Source organism: Phragmites australis, chromosome 6 (genome assembly GCF_958298935.1).
Source record: "Phragmites australis chromosome 6, lpPhrAust1.1, whole genome shotgun sequence".
Classification (NCBI taxonomy): domain Eukaryota; kingdom Viridiplantae; phylum Streptophyta; class Magnoliopsida; order Poales; family Poaceae; genus Phragmites; species Phragmites australis.
The window spans coordinates 12,026,410-12,044,300 of NC_084926.1; positions in this window are offsets into that span (position 1 = coordinate 12,026,410).

A 17,891-nucleotide genomic window follows, 5' to 3' on the forward strand; every position below is an offset into this window, starting at 1 on the left:
TGGATAATCAGGATATGAGCATAAATCCAATTCTCGCCAAGTGAAATCTTTCTTCACTCAAAGCTTCCACTGATTTTAGCATTCTATAAGAACTTAGCATATCTCATTTATGCAAACTTAGTGGTATGGTCTGGACAATATAAGCGATATCCTTTTGATCATTCAAGGTACCCAATAAAATGATAGCTGATTGTCTTAGGGTCCAATTTTTCAATGCATGGGTTAAAGACTTTGGCTTCAGCCAGACAACCCCAGACACTTAAATATCTTAAGCTCGGTTATCTCCCAGTCCATAATTCGTAAGGTGCCTTAGACATTGATTTACTAGGGACCCAAATTAGTATGTGAGCAGCTGTCTTTAATGCCTCCATCCATAAATTATCTAGCAAACTGGAGTTATTAATCATACTTCGTACCATATCCATTAGAGTATTGTTTCGCCTTTCGGCCACTCCATTCTACTGAGATTCACTAGGCATTGAGTATTGTGCAACTATACCATTTTCATAAAGGTACAATGTAAAAGGACTAAGAATCTGTCCATAAGGAGTATGCTTTCCATAGTACTCTTCTCCTCAATTTGATCTCACTACCTTAATCTTTAAATTATGCTAATTTTCTATTTTAGCTTTAAATATTTTAAACTTATCATGTGATTCAGATCAGTCACAAATAAGAAAGATGTGTCCATAACGGGAGTAATCATTAGTGAACATAATGAAGGAGTTGTATCCATCTACACTAGGAATAGGAAAAGACCCATATGTCAGTGTGGATCAATTCTAATAATCCCATGCTACATATGGCTCTCTTCTTAATTTTTTTTAACATATTTTCCCTTAATGTAATCAATACAGGGGTCTGAGTCAAATAAATCAAGAGGGTGAAGTATCTCTTTTTTAATGAGATGTTTCATTCTCCCATTTGAAATATGGCCTAAGCGACAATACCACAGTTTCAACGAGATCTCATTACATTCATTAATTTTACTGCACACATTTAGGGATTCTGAGGGATTAAATAATTGAAGTCTATAGAGCTGATCTTGGCGATAACCATAACCAACATTGTTATTGCCAAGCTTTATTACACATTGATTGTTCCCAAAAGTACATTCAAACTCATAATCATCTAAAAGTGAAACAAAAATAAGGTTCCTACTTAAGGTAGGAAAATATAGTACATTATTCAAATGAAGGGTAAAGCCGTCATGCAATACTAATAGAAGATCTACTATTTCGAATTCAGTCTCCTTTCTATCAGCTACTCTAAAACTTCGCCCCATTTCTTAGTGTCCTTATGGAACGAAATCCCTGTAATGAATTACATGTATAAATAGTTGTAACAAAATCAAACCACTATGAATCAGAACAACTTGCGACCACAGTGGCAAGCAAGCGAAGATCATGGTTTATGTCTTTGTATGAGCAACTGGCATACCTATGCAACTATGTTTGACTAAATTTATTAAGGAAATTTGGTAACAAGACAATAGATTTTTTGATTGATGGTGTATACATGAATTTAGGTTGTAAATCCATTTAAAAATAAAGAGCTTACATATAAAAATAAAGATATGAAATAAACATAAGTCGAATGCTAAAAAAAATATTATAACGAATCTAGCTGCGCTATTTATGTGGGTCGCCTTGCTAGTTGTGTTATAGGATTCTCTGCATCATGTAAAAAAACCATAGTTGATTGCACATGACGAACTGTTGTGCTCGCTGAATATTTCCTCTTCTGAGTTGATTTTCATATCATGCATGCATGCTTAAGATATCGCCAAAATGATAAATATAGGCAGTAATATATACATATATACTCGCAGATAACTTATTAGGGTCTAGTTATCAGAATAAGCGTTAATTCGACGGTTGGACCAGATACAACTAGCAAGATGGCCCAGCGCGGCTAGTTTTCTACAATAATTTGTCACGATAATATTTAAATAAAAAATGGTCTCTTTAGCTTTGATTTGGGTTGTAGGTGGTCCGCACAATACACAACTAGTTTATTCACATTTATACAATAAATCTATTGTCTGATTTCTAAATTTTTCTAGCATTTCAATCAAACATAATTGTATAGGCACGTCTTGATTATAAAAAACACAAATCATGCTCTTCATCTGCTTGCCGCGATCACAAGCTACCTAGCTCAAGCCCAACTCATGCCGGTTGCATCCTGCCTTGTTTATCCTCGGCTTCGTAGATGTCCCTTATCGTCATCATAGGCCATGGCTCCACTGTATGGAACCACATGGTTATGATTCGCCCCGCTATTTATCTAACACCACTACCTCGTGATTTTTAACAATAATTTATTGCTAGATTTTTTAACTTCACCGATGAATTAAGTCAAACATAGCTCTTCACCACCCTATGGCCGCAATCGCAAGGTATGCGGCCAAGTTTGACTCTAGTGTCCCTGGTGTCTCTTGTCGCCACCATAGGTCACTGCTCGACCATCTATAGTATACGATTTGTGGCTTACCTTGTTGTCTACCTGACACCATGCAACAAATCTATTGTGTGATTTTTAAATTTTTCAACAAATTCTAAGACCTTTTTTCTATTTTTAATAACAATTTTAGTTATTATGAACTATATTTTCTATGGACTTTTATTTAGACATTTTGCTTCTCAATCCATATGGAAATTGAACTATTGATTTCATTATTTTTTATTCTGAATTTTTACTATTGATTAATTGTATTTTGCATGGACTCTTCGTTTAGGTATTGTGATGCCCAATTTGAATGGAAATCAAACCACTAATTTTCCATATTTTTCAATTCCGAATTTATCTATTTAGTAATTTTATTTGATACATACTCTTTTATTTAATATAGACGATTAGATTATCATAACAATCAATGGTGTAGATCATTTTCTTTTTTTATTTTATATGGACTCTTTATTTAGACATTTCGCTTCCATATCTGTATGAAAATTGAACTATTAATTTTATTTTTTATTCTGAATTTTACTATTTATTAATTGTATTTTGCTTCCCAATTTGCATTAAAATAAAACCACTAATTTTCCATATTTTTTAATTCAGAATTTAGCTATTTATTAATTGTATTTTATATAGACTCATATAGGCAGTTCGATGACTATAACAATCAATGGTGTAGATTATTTTCTTTTTTATATTTTACATGCACTCTTTATTCAGGTATTTTACTTCTCAGTTTGCATGGAAATCAAACCACTAATTCTCCATATTTTTAATTCCAAATTTAACTATTTATTAATCTTATTTAATATAGATTTTTTGGTTTAATCTAGACGTTAGATGTTCATAACAATAAATAGTGTAGATCCTTTTCTTTTTCCGATTAATATGATAATTTTGTAACTTTAGGAATATAATAGATAGATAGATTGTAAAGCCAAAAATAAATGGTATCAAAACTGCATGACAATGGCATGCATGTATTACATGGTTCTTACTTCCTATCACCGGTCACGACACTCTCCGCCTACCCTCCTGTCAGGCAACCATGAGCCAGTGTGTCAGTGCCACTACGCAGGATCCGGCAATAACTGACAACAGCAGCACAACAGGAGCAATGACAACAAACAGAAGAAGCGAGCGGGCTAAACAAGCGAACACAAGACTAATTGGGCCCGAATGGCTTTGTAATGTTTGCCTGGGCTTGGCCCTATAGAGAGGTGTCGATGCGGGGAACTCTGTCTTAGCGAGCGGGAAGTGCCAGGGATTGGACAGGCTGAAACAAACCAATTCTTCTATGTCTGCTTTCCTCTTCGCTCAGCCTATTATCCACCTCATTTCTCTCCCTCTCTACCAGACGAATTCGTGTTGAACTTGTTGCTACCAGTATAATCTAGACCAATTTATCGAGTGTTTGTGTGTATATCATCTATTCTCAAGGATTAGTTAGGGGCGCTAACAACCTAGTATCAAAGACACCGGCTCTACAGCAGATCTGGATCGCGATCACTACACGCGATTTTAGAAGCACATGGGTGCCATGGATCCCAACACAAAGATTATCATCGACGAGATGAAGAACATGAAGCAGGCGCAGGAGAAACAACTATCTAGAGTAGATCAGAAGCATGATGATCACCCCAAGCACCTGGAAGAACATTGGGCAGCAGTGGGTGCTTGTAAGCCACAACTGGACGCAGTGGTGGAGGATCTGAACCTGGTGATTGGTGTGCTCCACAAGCACATTGATTGCTTATTGCTCGAGCATCCATTGTCATCACCAGGATTGCTCATGACACCGGAGGTGGCTGCGGCAACCTCACCTGCCGAACATTCAGTCGCCGGCCCAGGCGGGCATCGCGTGGATGCACATCACTGGGAGTTTGGGTTGGGGTCGATCATGATCCTTCCTCACCTCCCGATAAGGGTACGTTTGATCTGCCTCAATCCAAGCAATTTATCAATGAAGTGCAATGGGGTTCTCGTTTTAGCAATAGATCGCAACATGCTTCCCATAATTCCTCTTCCGTTTATAGCAACAAAATTCCAAAGGTTCACTTCCCCACGTTTGATGGTTCCCAACCCAAGATCTGGAAATCTAGGTGTGAGGACTATTTTGAATTATACAACATCGCACCTGATATCTGGATTAAAATTGCTACTCTGCATTTCTCTGGGGTTGCAGCATGTTGGATACAAGTAATAGAGCGTAGTGTTCGCTCGGCCAGTTGGGAGGAATTATGAATAATGTTGCATAACCGTTTTGGTAGAAATCAACACGATGTGTTTATCAGACAACTATTTCATATTAAACAAACCGGCACATTGTCAAAATATATAGAACAATTCTCAGAGCTAGTAGACTGATTGACTGCATATGAGTCAATAATTGATCCTCATTATTACACTATGAGGTTCATAGATGGTCTGAAGGATGATATTCGATCAATTATTCCAGTTCAGCGTCCACCGGACTTCGATACTGCGTGACCCCCTTAGCGGTTGGCCACGGCAAGGCTCAACGGAGGCAGAGCGTCCGGAGCACCCCGCGGAGGTAGCTGGGGACGGAGTCGACAGCAATGCTGAGGGAGGCGGTGGGCGACCCCCTCAGCGGCTAGCCGCAGTGAGGCTCAACGGAGGCAGGGTGTCCGGATCCCCCGCGGCGGTAGCCGGGGATGGAGTCGGCGACGATGCTGAGGGAGACGGTGCACGACCCCCTCAGCGGTTAGCCGCAGCGAGGCTCAATGGAGGCAGAGCGTTCGGAGCCCCCCCGCGACGGTAGCCGTGGACGGAGTCGGCGGCGATGCTGAGGGAGGCGGTGAGCGACCCCCTTAGCGGCTAGCCGCGGCGAGTTTCAACGGAGGCAAGGCGTCCGGATCCCCCGTGGCGGTAGCCGAGGACAGAGTCGGTGGCGATGCTGAGGGAGGCGGTGTGCGACCCCCTGATCTGTTAGCCGCGGTGAGGCTCAACAGAGGAAGAGCGTTCGGAGCCCCCCGTAGCGGTAGCTGGGGACGGAGTCAGCGGCGATGCTGAGGGAGGCTGTGGGCGACCCATTCGACGGCTAGCCGCAGTGAGGCACAACGGAGGCAGGGGGTCCGAATCCCCCCGCGGTGGTAGCTAGGGACGGAGTTGGCAGCAATGCTGAGGGAGGCGGTGCGCGACCCCCTCAGCGGTTAGCCGCAGCGAGGCTCAACGGAGGTAGAGCGTCTGGAGCCCCCCGTGGCGATAGCGGTAGACGGAGTTGGTGGTGATGCCCAGGGAGGCGGTGGGCGACCCCCTCAGCGGCTAGCCGCGGCGAGGCTCAACGGAGGCAGGGCATCCGAATCCCCCCACAGTGGTAGCCGAGGACGGAGTCAATGGCGATGCTGAGGGAGGTGGTGCGCGACCCCCTGAGCGGTTAGCCGCTGTGAGGCTCAATGGAGGAAGAGTGTTCGGAGTCCCCTGCGGTGGTAGCTGGGGACGGAGTCAGCAGCGATGCTGAGGGAGGTAGTGTGCGACCCCCTCAGCGGCTAGTCGCGATGAGGCTCAACGGAGGCAGGGCGTTCGGATCCCTCCCCCCCCCCCCCCCCGGCGGTAGCCAGAGACGGAGTCGGTGGCGATGCTGAGGGAGGCAGTGTGCGACCCTCTCAGTGGTTAGTCGTGGCGAGGTTCAACGGAGACAGGGCCGTCCAGAGCCCCTCACGGCGGTAGCTGGGGACAGAGTCAGCGGCGATGCTAAGGGGGGCGTTGCGCGACCCCCTCAGTGGTTAGCCGCGGCGAGGCTCAACGGAGGCAGGGCCGTCCGGAGCCCCCCGCGGTGGTAGCTGGGGACGGAGTTGGTGGCGATGTTGAGGGAGGCGATGCACGACCCCCTCAGCAGTTAGCTGCGGTGAAGCTCAACGGAGGAAGGGCCGTCTGGAGCCCCCCGCGTCAGTAGCTAGGGAAGGAGTCGGCGGCGATGCTGAGAGAGGCGGTGCACAACCCCCTCCGCGGTTAGCCGCAATGAGGCTCAACGGAGGCAGGGTCGTCTGGAGCCACCTTGTTCCGAATCCCACTCAAGTTTGTTGGGAGCTCAGCCCTTGCATTGTTTCTGTAATTGTTTTGAAAATAATGTGCCTCTCCGGCACAAAGGCTTTTGCCTTTAAGATGCCGGAGGGTTCTGGAAATAATGTGCTCTGACAGGGATAGTGAAATTCTTCCACTTGTGCAGGATTGGTCAAGCCTTTTGACTCCCTGACTACCTAGCCCCTCTCGCGTTTTTTGGCTGCGAGCGGGCGGAGGACACGGCTCGCCTTTCACGCGTCGTGTGTATCGTGCGAAGCATCGTTCCCCCAACCCCCTTGCGTCTTATGGTCGCGAGCAGGCGGAGGGCACATTCTACTAACGCTATCAATGTGGCTTTAGCCAAGGCTGGGAAGCTTGTAAGTTAGTCATGCCAGGTGTATGTATATGTATATGTATGCAAGTATATATGTGTGTATGAATGTATGTATGTACGTGTGTATGTATGAATATGCATGTATGCATGTGATGAAGTATTTTTTTAGGATTTAATCAATAAGTTGATTTCAACCTCAACGGTACTGAGGCTATGCCCTTTCCTCGAAGGGTTTGGACCTCGGTACTAAGGCTATGCCTTTTCAACGGCCGCTCCGGCATGTAGCAATGCCGGAGGGTCCACGCCGCTCCAGCATGTAGCAATGTCGGAGGGTCCACACCTCTCCCATGTGGTGAGGGTTCACACCTCTCCAGCATGGAGGCTATGCCTTCAAGATGCCAACGGGGCCATACCTCTTCGGCACGTAGGCTAGACCATAAAAGATGCCACTGGGTTTCTTACCTCTCCAACACGGAGGCTATCACCTTCAAGATGCCGGAGGGTTTTCTTAAGACATCTTCGTGTGCGGAGGTTTTTAAGACATCTCCGCTTTGTGGAGGTTTTTAAGACATCTTCGTTTTGCGGAGGTTTTCAAGACATCTCTGTTTGGCGGAGGTTTTCAAAACATCTCCGTGTTGCGGAGGTTTTCAAGACATCTCCGTTTTTCGGAGGTTTTTAAGTGTTGTGTGCCATTTTAGCAAAGGTGTGACTTAAGTTCTACTGTCTACTATTTGAATAGAGATATAACTTAAGTTTTACTATCTACTGTTGTCGGCAAACAGCTAATTGCAGCATAAGTATATGGCTATGTTGGACGGCTACTCTTAGCACATGCCAAACTAAGGCCCTTAGTACGTCATTGTCGGTGACACAGGAACCAGGGGTCCCCGAGTCCCGAGGCCAGATCAGCAGGTTGCCACGTGGCGCCCTCCTGCAGGGATTATCTCCCCGAGGCGCGAGAAGACTAAGTCCCGGGAGAGGGTGCTCGGGGCCATGAATAGTGGTCTCCGAGTACCCGAGTTCCCCGATGACCTGAGAAGACCAAGTGCCTGGAAGAGAGTGCTCGGGGCTGCGAACAGTGGCCTCCCAAGCACTCAAGTCCCCCGACGACCAGAAAAGCCAAGTACCGGGAAGAGGGTGCTCGGGGCTGCGAACAGTGGCCCCTGAGCACCTGAGTACCCCGAGGACCCAAGGGAAGTCAGTTCCGGGAGAGAGTGCTTGGGGCCGTGAACAGTGGTCCCCGAGCACTCGGTTCCCCGAGGACCCGAACAACCAGTTTTGGGAGAGAGTGCTCGGGGCCGTGAACAGTGGCCCCCGAGGACCAAGAAAGGGCATATCTGGGAGAGAGTGCCCGGGGCGGCGAACAGTGGCCCCTGAGCATTTGGTTCCCCGAGGGCCTGAGAAGTCCTTCGCCGGTGGCCCCCACAAAGGTCCAACGGTGAGGTGTCAACTGGTGAGAGGCCCGATGCTGCATTTAAGAGGGCACGTGGCATGTCACTTCCAACTGCTCTCCTACGCTTGCTGTCAGTCCCTGCCACGGCTGGCAGGGAGGCGTGGGGATATTTAATGCACGGGTCCCATCGCAGGACATCCGGCGCGCCTCGGGATAACATCGCGAAGCCCAAGGCGTCCCGCCTGCCGCCCTGCTGTGTCAGACTCGCTCTAACCAGGAGGGCACGCCGGGTTGCTCGGTGGCTGCTCGGTGGGCCCTCCCAGCGGCGCCTGTTGAAGAACGGCATGATGATGAACAAGACCGGACGGGGGCGTATTTTTAACCCTCCCCGTCACCTCGTGCAGCAGCCTATGATGGTTGCTTTCCATTTATGGTGCCTTGGAACTCGCGCCATCCCTTTCTGGGCACGCTACCGCCCCGGCGGGTATTTAAGGCGGGGCGGGCTCCCTGGAGAAAAGACCAGTTCGGACCAGATTGAACCCTCGGTAACCGGCGACGAGCACAGAAGCTTAGATCGGCCGAGGAACAAGGAGTACGAAGCTCTAAACTAGACAAATATTCTTGTAACCCAGCAGAACCTCTGAGAGACATTCTCAGAGCATTTATAGCATACACACAGGAGTAGGGTGTTACGCTCAGTGTGGCCCGAACCTGTCTAAAAAACTCCTGAGCATTTACTCCTTTCTGCATCCGATCATTCCATTCCACCTGCATCGCATTTACGCCCATTTGTTTCACCCGCACAACGGATTCAGAATCATCCCCCCGGTCGAATCTCAAAGGGTGTCCCTTCAGATCCTTGCTTGAGGAGTTCATCCTCTGACAGTTATATAAGGGTCGAAAGCAAACTACAGTGTTGAACTTGAAGAGGGCAGCGGTGGGGTGTACCTTTCACGGATTGGCCACGCGCAGCTATCCTAGATGACCGTGACAGCAAGCTAGCGCGCCCGTGCGTGGCGACAAGACTATCGGAGGCCCACGTGCCCCGGACGGCCATGGCGGGCTGATTGAGGTTCGAAACTAGCAGGCCCTCACCTCCCGTGTGGTTAGTCTGTCGAAGGGGTTGCTCCACCAAGACCTCCGTGATTAAAGATGGCCAAATGGGCCGTGCTTACTGGGCCGGCCCGAGGCACGGAACTGTAGGCACGGCCCGGCCCGAGCCGAGATGGGCCGGGCCGGCACGGCATGAGGCCACGGGCCGTGCCTGGGCCGAGCGCGCGGCACGGCGGGCCGGCACGGGCACGGCCCGGCCCACGGGCGGCACGAGCACGCACGGCCCGGCACGGCCCGGCACGGCCCGGCTCAGGCACGGCTGGCCCAGGAGGCACGGCTGGGCCGGGCCGGCACGGCACGCGGCAGCCCATCACGGCACGGCCGGCCCATCACGGCACGGCCGGCCCGGCACGGCACGGCCCACCGTGCCGGCTCGGCACGCGGTGGCCCACGGCACGCCCGGGCCGGCACGGCACGCCCGGGCCGGCACGGCACGGCACGGCCCACCGCGGGGGGGCACGGCCCGGCCGGCACGTGGGGCACGATGGGCCGGCGGGGGCACGCGGGTTAACGGGTTAAACGGGCCGTTCCCGGCCCGTTTAACCCGTTAACCCGATATTTTTGAATTTTATAGCCGTTTTGTGACCGTTTGAGCTCCAAAAAATTCGAAAAAAATTGCAAAAATCACCATTTTCACCTATAAATAGAGGAGCACCTTGCCCTTCCATTCCACACCAGCAACACCATTTTCTCTCTTGTTTCCTCCTCTCATTCTTGTCTCAAAGTTCGTGAGAATTAGCGATAATTTGACAAAATTAGTTTGAATTGTTGCAAAAAAATCCGAGCAATTCCAAAATCGTCATCCTGCTGATTTGCTATCTTGAAGTTGAAGAAATCCTGGTGATTTTTTTGCATCGTTGTTGAGTCTTATTTTATTATTTGATTATTTCTAACTTTGAATATTTGCAATTTTTGTAGTGTCATTCGACATTGATCATGGATGCCGGTGATCATGATACATCCATAGATCATGATTTTTTTCTCCAAGGACTCACAGGGGACTACGGCCCCTTTGATACTAGTGCTGCAGGTGATGATGGACCCGACGGTGAACCTCCGGTTGGTTCACATCCAGATCCAGGTGATGCAGCAGGAGTGCCATCGTCAGGCTCTACAAGTGCGCACACATTAGCAAGCAGCGGGTCTAAAAGATCAAGAGCCGGTACTTCCGAAGTTTGGCAAGACTTTGAAAGGATCTACAAAGAGGAAGATGGGGTAAGTGTCAGGTATGCTAAGTGTTATATTTGTAAAAATGAATTATCTGCAAAGCCCTCGGGTGGAACGGGGCACTTGAAGAGGCACGCCATAAGTTGCAAGCGAAAGAGTGGAGTAGCCATGAAGCAGACGGTGTTGCAGTACAACCCCGACGGCTCTGTTCATCATTGGGAGTACGACTCTGCCAATGCTCGAAAAGAACTATGTCGCTTCATTGCAAGAGCGGATCTACCACTCAATATCGGTGAGTCTGCTGCATTTGAAGATTACATTAAGCAAGCTCATAATCCTAGGTTCATGCATGTTTCTAGACAGACAACTAGTAGGGATATGGTAAAATACTACAATACGTGTCGTAGCAAACTTAAAGAAATGTTGCAAACATGTACATTTTCAGTTGCTTTGACCTCGGACATATGGGCAGGTAGGGCTAGAGAGGATTATCTTAGTGTGGTTGCTCATTTTGTTAATAATGATTGGGAATTAGAAAAGAGAATAATATGTTTTCGCTTGATTGACAACGCGCATACCGGTGAAAATATTGCTGAAAAAATATCTCAAGTAGTTGCAGACTTTGGCCTCACGAATAAAATATTTTCTATCACTTTAGATAATGCCGGTGTAAATTCTAGAGCAATGGATATTCTTACTCCGTTGTTTAGTACTTATGCTGAATCTTTCTTGTTACATCAACGTTGTGCTTGTCATATTATCAATCTTATAGTAAAATCCGGTTTGAAGAGGTTATCGCGATACTTAGAAGATTTTCGTACTGCAATATCTTTTGTGAACTCTTCTAACCAACGAATTGCAGCATATAAACAGTATTGTGTTGCAATGGGTGTGCGTCCACGTAAGTTTGCTCTGGACATGCCGGTGAGATGGAACTCTACTTTCTTGATGCTTAAAAATATTATACCATATAAGAGCACATTTGGTGTGTTTATTCATACACATTACCATCAGCATGGGGGTCAAACTTTACTCACGGAAGCGCATTGGTATGTTGCTGAAAGGATACTGGAGTTTCTTGAATTTTTTTATGATTCAACTGTGAGTTTATCAGGAGTTTATTATCCAACATCTTGTTTAGTAGTGCATAATATTGTTGAAATTGCTACTCATTTAAACAACTATGAAAATGACAATCTTTTAAGAGATTGTGTAGTTCCTATGAAATCTAAATTCTTAAAGTATTGGAAAGAAATTCCTTTGTTATACGCTTTTGCCTTTATTTTAGATCCTAGAGCTAAAATTGCAGCTTTCTGTAGAGTTCTCGCAATTCTAGGTGATGCTCTTGGCCATGATTATTCTAATTATTATACTAATGTTCGTTCTAAGTTATTCAAAGTTTATAGTAAATATGAAACAAAGTATGGCGGAGTTCGCCTGCAACGACCTCCACTAGCACCCACAACAAGTAAGAAGACGACAACGTGGGGGAAAATATTTGGTGCAGGTTCTTCATTAAGAAGTTCAGACTCTTCGTCACGATCGTCTACGGGCACCGGAATTCCAACATCCGGAGGGGAGCTAACTACCTTCATCGACAGTGACGTTATCAGCCACGAACAAGAAAACTTCAACATACTGCAATGGTGGCATGAGCACAAGACGAATTATCCAGTCCTTTCACTGTTAGCGCGAGATTTGTTAACGGTTCCTGTATCTACAGTTTCTTCTGAGGCTGCCTTCAGTCTTACAAGAAGGATAATCGAAGAGAGAAGAACAAATCTGTCAAGTGAGATGGTTGAAATACTCACCATAGTAAAGGATTGGGAACAAGCTGAAGCACGAATGCAACACACTGCAGAAAATACTGAGCTTGAAGAATCATTCCAAAATTTGTATCTAGATGCTGATGAGAACGTGTAATTTTAAATTTTCTGAGCTATGTTGTACTCTTTTTTCCTTTGCTAGAAAGGTTTTTAATGAGGCAACCTATCAATAAAGCTCATTTTTAGAATTAATTATGTGCCCCTATTATTTCTAAGTTTTTTTATTCATGTTTTTTGTTTATTTTTTAAAATACCCCCCGCGGCCCCACCCCCACCTACCTCTCCTCTCATCCCTATAAATACCATCTACTCCATCTCAAACTCCACCCTGCCCACCCATCTCTCTTTTCCTATTTGCTAGCCAAGTATCCAGTATTCACTTCACATCAAGAAACTAATTCCATATTTCAATTCATTGATCAAGGCGCCGAGAACTCAGGTGCATGGTCCCAAGTGTGGCAACATTTTGAAAAGGTCTTCAAAGAAATTAACGGGGAACAGGTAAGATTTGCTAAGTGTAATATATGCAGTATAGAAATAGGTGCCAGATCTTCACATGGAACAGGACACTTGAGGAAACATATGAAAAATTGCAAGCAAAATTCTGGGGTTTCTAATGAAACCATGTAATTTTCGGAGCATAACCATTGGTTGTACTCTTTTTTCCTTCTAGTAGAAAGGTTTTTAACGAGGCAACCAATCAATAAAGATGTTATGTATTTATTTTCCATATTTTTTATTGTTTTTTGGATTTTTTTAGCTATTATTTTTGATTTTTTTCTATTTTTTTGAGTGCTGACAGGCCCAACGTGCTTCCACCGTGCCGGCCGGGCCCGTCTTGCCTTCCCGTGCCGGCCGGGCCCGTCGTGCCTTCCCGTGCCGGCCGGGCCCGTCGTGCCTTCCCGTGCCGGTCGGGCCCGTCGTGCCTTCCCGTGCCGACCTGGCCCGTCGTGCCTCCACCGTGCAGATCGGACCCGTCGTGCCAAACGGGCCTATCGTGCCTCCACCGTGCCGAACGGGCCCATCGTGCCGACCGTACCGTGGGCCGGCCCGGCACGGCACGGTGACAGTTGGGCCGTGCCGTGGGTCGACGGCTCGGCACGCGGGCCGGCACGGCACGGCCCGTAACAGTAAATGGGCCAATCGGGCCGTGCCGATTTCGGGCCGTGCCGATTTCGGGCCGTACCGAGATGGGCCCGTGCCGGGTCGGCCCGATTGGCCCATTTGACCATCTTTATCCGTGATGGAGCCGGAGCCCGGCGGGCCTCCGTCGTAGGGGGCTTTGTCTGAGCCTCCGGAGAGGCCAGAGTGCCACAGGGCTGCCTTCGGTGTGGGGCGTGGACTCCGATGAGGTGGACTGGAGCACGGTGCTTCGTCACGAGAAAGTAGCCTTTAGGTGGGTTGGCGTCTGGCGCGCAACTCGGCCTCCCACGTGGAGGTGGGCTCTGGCGCAAGGTGGCCGGAGCGTGGCCTCTAGCGCGGTGAGCTCGGCTTGCTGAAGGGATCAACCGTACAAAAGAGGTGGTCCGGACACGTGTGTTTGAGCGACGAGGTTGGCCTCCAGTTTGTTCTGGCTTCAACTACAGAACGCACGCGTGTTGCTCGTAGAGATCGAATATACGTGCATGGGGCATGCACACAGGAATGGCAAGACAGTATATCACCTTGGGCACGAGCTCCCATATGCCTTCATGCGAAGCCCCCATGCGAAGTATGTCTGGCAGAAGGCCCTCGTAGATGACAAGCGGAACGAGACGGCGGAGGGCAGCAACGGTGCCGGGGATCCCAAGACGCTATGCCGGAGCGGGTACTTGGCTGGAGAGTTCTGCGACTGTATCTTGGCAGTGGCAGGGACACGCAGCCAGGCGGAGGTGGCCGGAGGGCGACCTCCGGCGCTGGGCGGCCCGTGCGCGGTGAGCCAGCGGGTTCGATCGCTGCTGTTCCGTTCGCCTGCGTGCTTGCTGCCGCTCCCGTGCTGCAGCCCGCTTGCATTTGGGTGCTGTTCGCGTGCCTATTCGCTGTGCGCTGCTGAGTGGTGGAACGCATTGGGAAGGTGGCATACCGATTGGAACAACCCAGCCATAACTCAATCTATCCGGTGTTTCATGTATCTCGGCTCAAGAATGCTATCGACAACAGGCAAGTAGCTCCAAATTTACCTGCCCATTATATTCAGTTTCAGGTTCCACAAGTTATTCTTCAGCATTGAGCCATTCGTCGGGGCAACAAGATGATCCCACAAGTATTGATCAAGTGGTCCTTCATGCTAGCCGAAATGGCTTTGTGGGTGGACACTGAAGCTATTCATCAAGCCTTTCCCTTCGCACCTGCTTGGGGGCAAGCAGGTCTTCAAGACCGAGGGATTGTCATCGCCACTATGCAGGATCCAGCAACAGCTAACATCAGCGGCATAGCGGGAGCAGCAACAACGAACAGAAGAAGCGAGCGGGCTAAACGCACGAACACAAGAGTAATGGGGACTGAATGGCTTTGTAATGTTTGCCTAGGCTGTCGATGTCAGGAACTCTGTCTTAGCCAGCGGGAAGCGCCAGGGATTGGACAGGCTGGAACAGACCAATTCTTCCCTGTCTTCTTTCCTCTTCGCTCGTCCTCCTCTCCACCTCATTTCTCTCCCTCTGTACCGGACGAATTCGTGTTCAACTCATTGCTACCAATACAATCCAGACTAAATATCGAGTGTGTGTACATCCTCTGTTCTCGTGGATCAGTTGAGGGCGCTAACACAGTGCTCGTCTCGGCAGTCGGCGTGGTAGGTGGTTCTGTTCGGCGGATGGTATTAACAGGTGGAGCAAGTGTCAGGTCCTGGGAGGAACATGCGCGGTCGGGCGCCGCATAATGATACGGCTTCGTGCAACGAGTTCCATAGCATAGCACCGAGACTGGTGGTTGCCCAGCCGCCGTTGCCACTCACTCTGGTTGCCCGTCCGACCCAAGCCGTACACAAATCTTGCCTCTTCCGCATCAAACTAGAGCCAAAATTACAGGAGGTGGGTGGTCACTAGCGGACTAGCGGTGGCAAGGCATTCCTCAGCGCGGCGGCAGGCGTCGGCCAAAGGCCACAGCCCATAAGCCCCGCACGCTGCACGCACGCACGCCGGAAGTTCACATCTTTCCCTGACGTCCATCCGTATAGGACTCTTCGGCCGGCCCCTATTCAACGCAAATCACCTATCGACTCGTGGGTCGTAATCAGCGGTGACTCCACGTTCCACTAGAGAGACTTCCCAAGAACATTTGATCCGCACCACAAATCAACTCTTACGTGCGTACAAAGTACTTTTCTTTTAATGTACGAATTATGTGCTTTTCGGGAGAGTGGCATGTTGTTGTTCCTTGTGCTCTACAGCTAGGCACGCAATATATATATATATAGCACGATGCCAATCCCAGCTTGCTCGGTAGGAAATACTGACCCATACACCCAGTAAAAAATTGGGTCAGTCCAATAGACCAGCTAGCTGGCGGAAATCGGAATTCAGCCCAATAGTCCAGTCAGTTGGAGAAAATCAGCCCAGAAAAACTTATTCAGCCCAATCGGCCATTGCACATTCAAATGAATTGACGAATTCTCTACCGACCGCCGCAAAAACTCCCAGATCTCGCGTGACGTCTGGACTTCCTCTCTAGCCGTCGAGCGATCACGTCGTGTCGTCGCCGGCCGTAGGCCCGCCGCCAAGTCAGCTTCGCCGACCACCGTGTTCTGCAAGATTGCTTCAACTTCATCGAGGCACAGGTAGCCAGGGAAGCAGACGTCCACATCCGTGTGATCGCACAGCAACAGCCCAGAGGTGCGGTAAATTGATCTGCATCTGCTTCTAGCTATTGGCCTAATGTAGCAAAAATTGATGTTGCTTTGATAATTGATAGTTCAGTATACATTATGATTTTATAGTGCGATAGCCGGTTAGATAATCTGCTACATCACTTACCTAATTTTAATCTGTCGGTATATAGAATAAGAGGTCCCCTACCAGAGAAGTTCGCATAAGGGAGTGCGAGTTTGCGGTAGATATTTTTTCAAACGCCGTGGCCCTATCGCGCGACTAGGCAAGGCTCTCACGACCAGTCCCCTGATCACGGAGGTAAGTCTTATCAAGTCGCATTAAATATTATCTACTCAAGTGTTTTTTTTTCCTCAGGCACCTCCTCCAGCGAACGAAGTCTTGGCCGCCGCAGATGGGCAGTGTCACATTCCGTAGCATTAAATGCTACGGGATGGCGTTACAGAAAGGCGTGCGCCGTACGGCAGATGGGACGGCGTCGTAGGTGGGCATGTAGCGTAGAGGCAACGGGATAGGGCAGGCCGGTCGACCAGGGTAGGGTCTGCATACCTACCGTAGCTAAGGGTAGTTGATTTCATCAGGGTTAGACCAATCACTTTGTTGACACGGTCTGTTTGTATGTACACCACTCCTGCTATATAAATAGGGGAGGATCGAGCTTGTAAGAAGGGAGGAACACATCCGTAAACAGTTTCATACTATCCAGAAAAGAATACAGAGGATATAGGGCTATTATCCCACGGGAGACCTGAACCTGGATAACCCTGGTGTTCTTGAGTTCATACACGCACTCACCAAACACGTCGATCACGCACCCATCGTCCGGTATACCCCAGAAGTATTGTCAGGGATTAACTCTTGACAGTTGGCGCGCCAGGTAGGGGAGAATGTTTTCGCATTTTGGTAAGTGCTGATAACTTGATTAGGCTACCCATGGTTGGATCCACGACAACCATTGAGTCCCGCTCCGAGGTCGCCGATCGCCGCGAGGTGTTCGTCATGGGGTACGACCCAGATGAGCCCGGTGTGCTCTAAGCATGGGACACGAATCGGAGTCCGAAGGCTCCGAGATTCAACGTGAAGTTTGCATGGCTGACCATGCAACAGGGGGCAGTGGAAGCCCTCGTGCTCCGATACTGTCAATGAGCCTTAGGCCTTGCGCCCAAAGGGAAACTGGCCCAGCACTAAACAGAGAGGCACTCCGATACAGCCCTAGCCACTACATCGTCATCCAGAGGAACTCTCGCATAGGATGTAGTTGTGGCAGCGTCATCACCTAGGCCGTCACACCATGTGGGCGCTGGGGGCTCCCCTCCTCGTGATATGTCGCCGCTCCATGCTCAGTAGCTCAATTACGAGGCCATGATACCCACACAGAATCTGCAGACCATGCCAATGCTTCTTAGCCACCCTCCGGTAACAGTACTGGAGGGTTCGCCAGTAGCCCCTGGCTGCGTGACCTCGCCCTCCTGGTTGAGACCACCCGACGCCAAACTGTGGTGGCAAACGCCATGTCCGTCGCAAGGGCTGGTGAAGGTCGCAATCACCAAGACTCACAATAGGCCCCGTGGCAGGAAAGATCATGTGCTTCCTCCACGGCAGGAAATGCTCAGAGGCCCCCATCACGTTGGGACAGCCAACCCATCAACTTGCACGTCTCTCTTTGCCAATGCGACCTCCACAGCATGATCCAGGGTCAGAGGGCTGACCGAGAGCAGGGAGATCGCTCTTGATGTGAGCTAGAAAAGGGCAAGCAGCCCTACCACTCA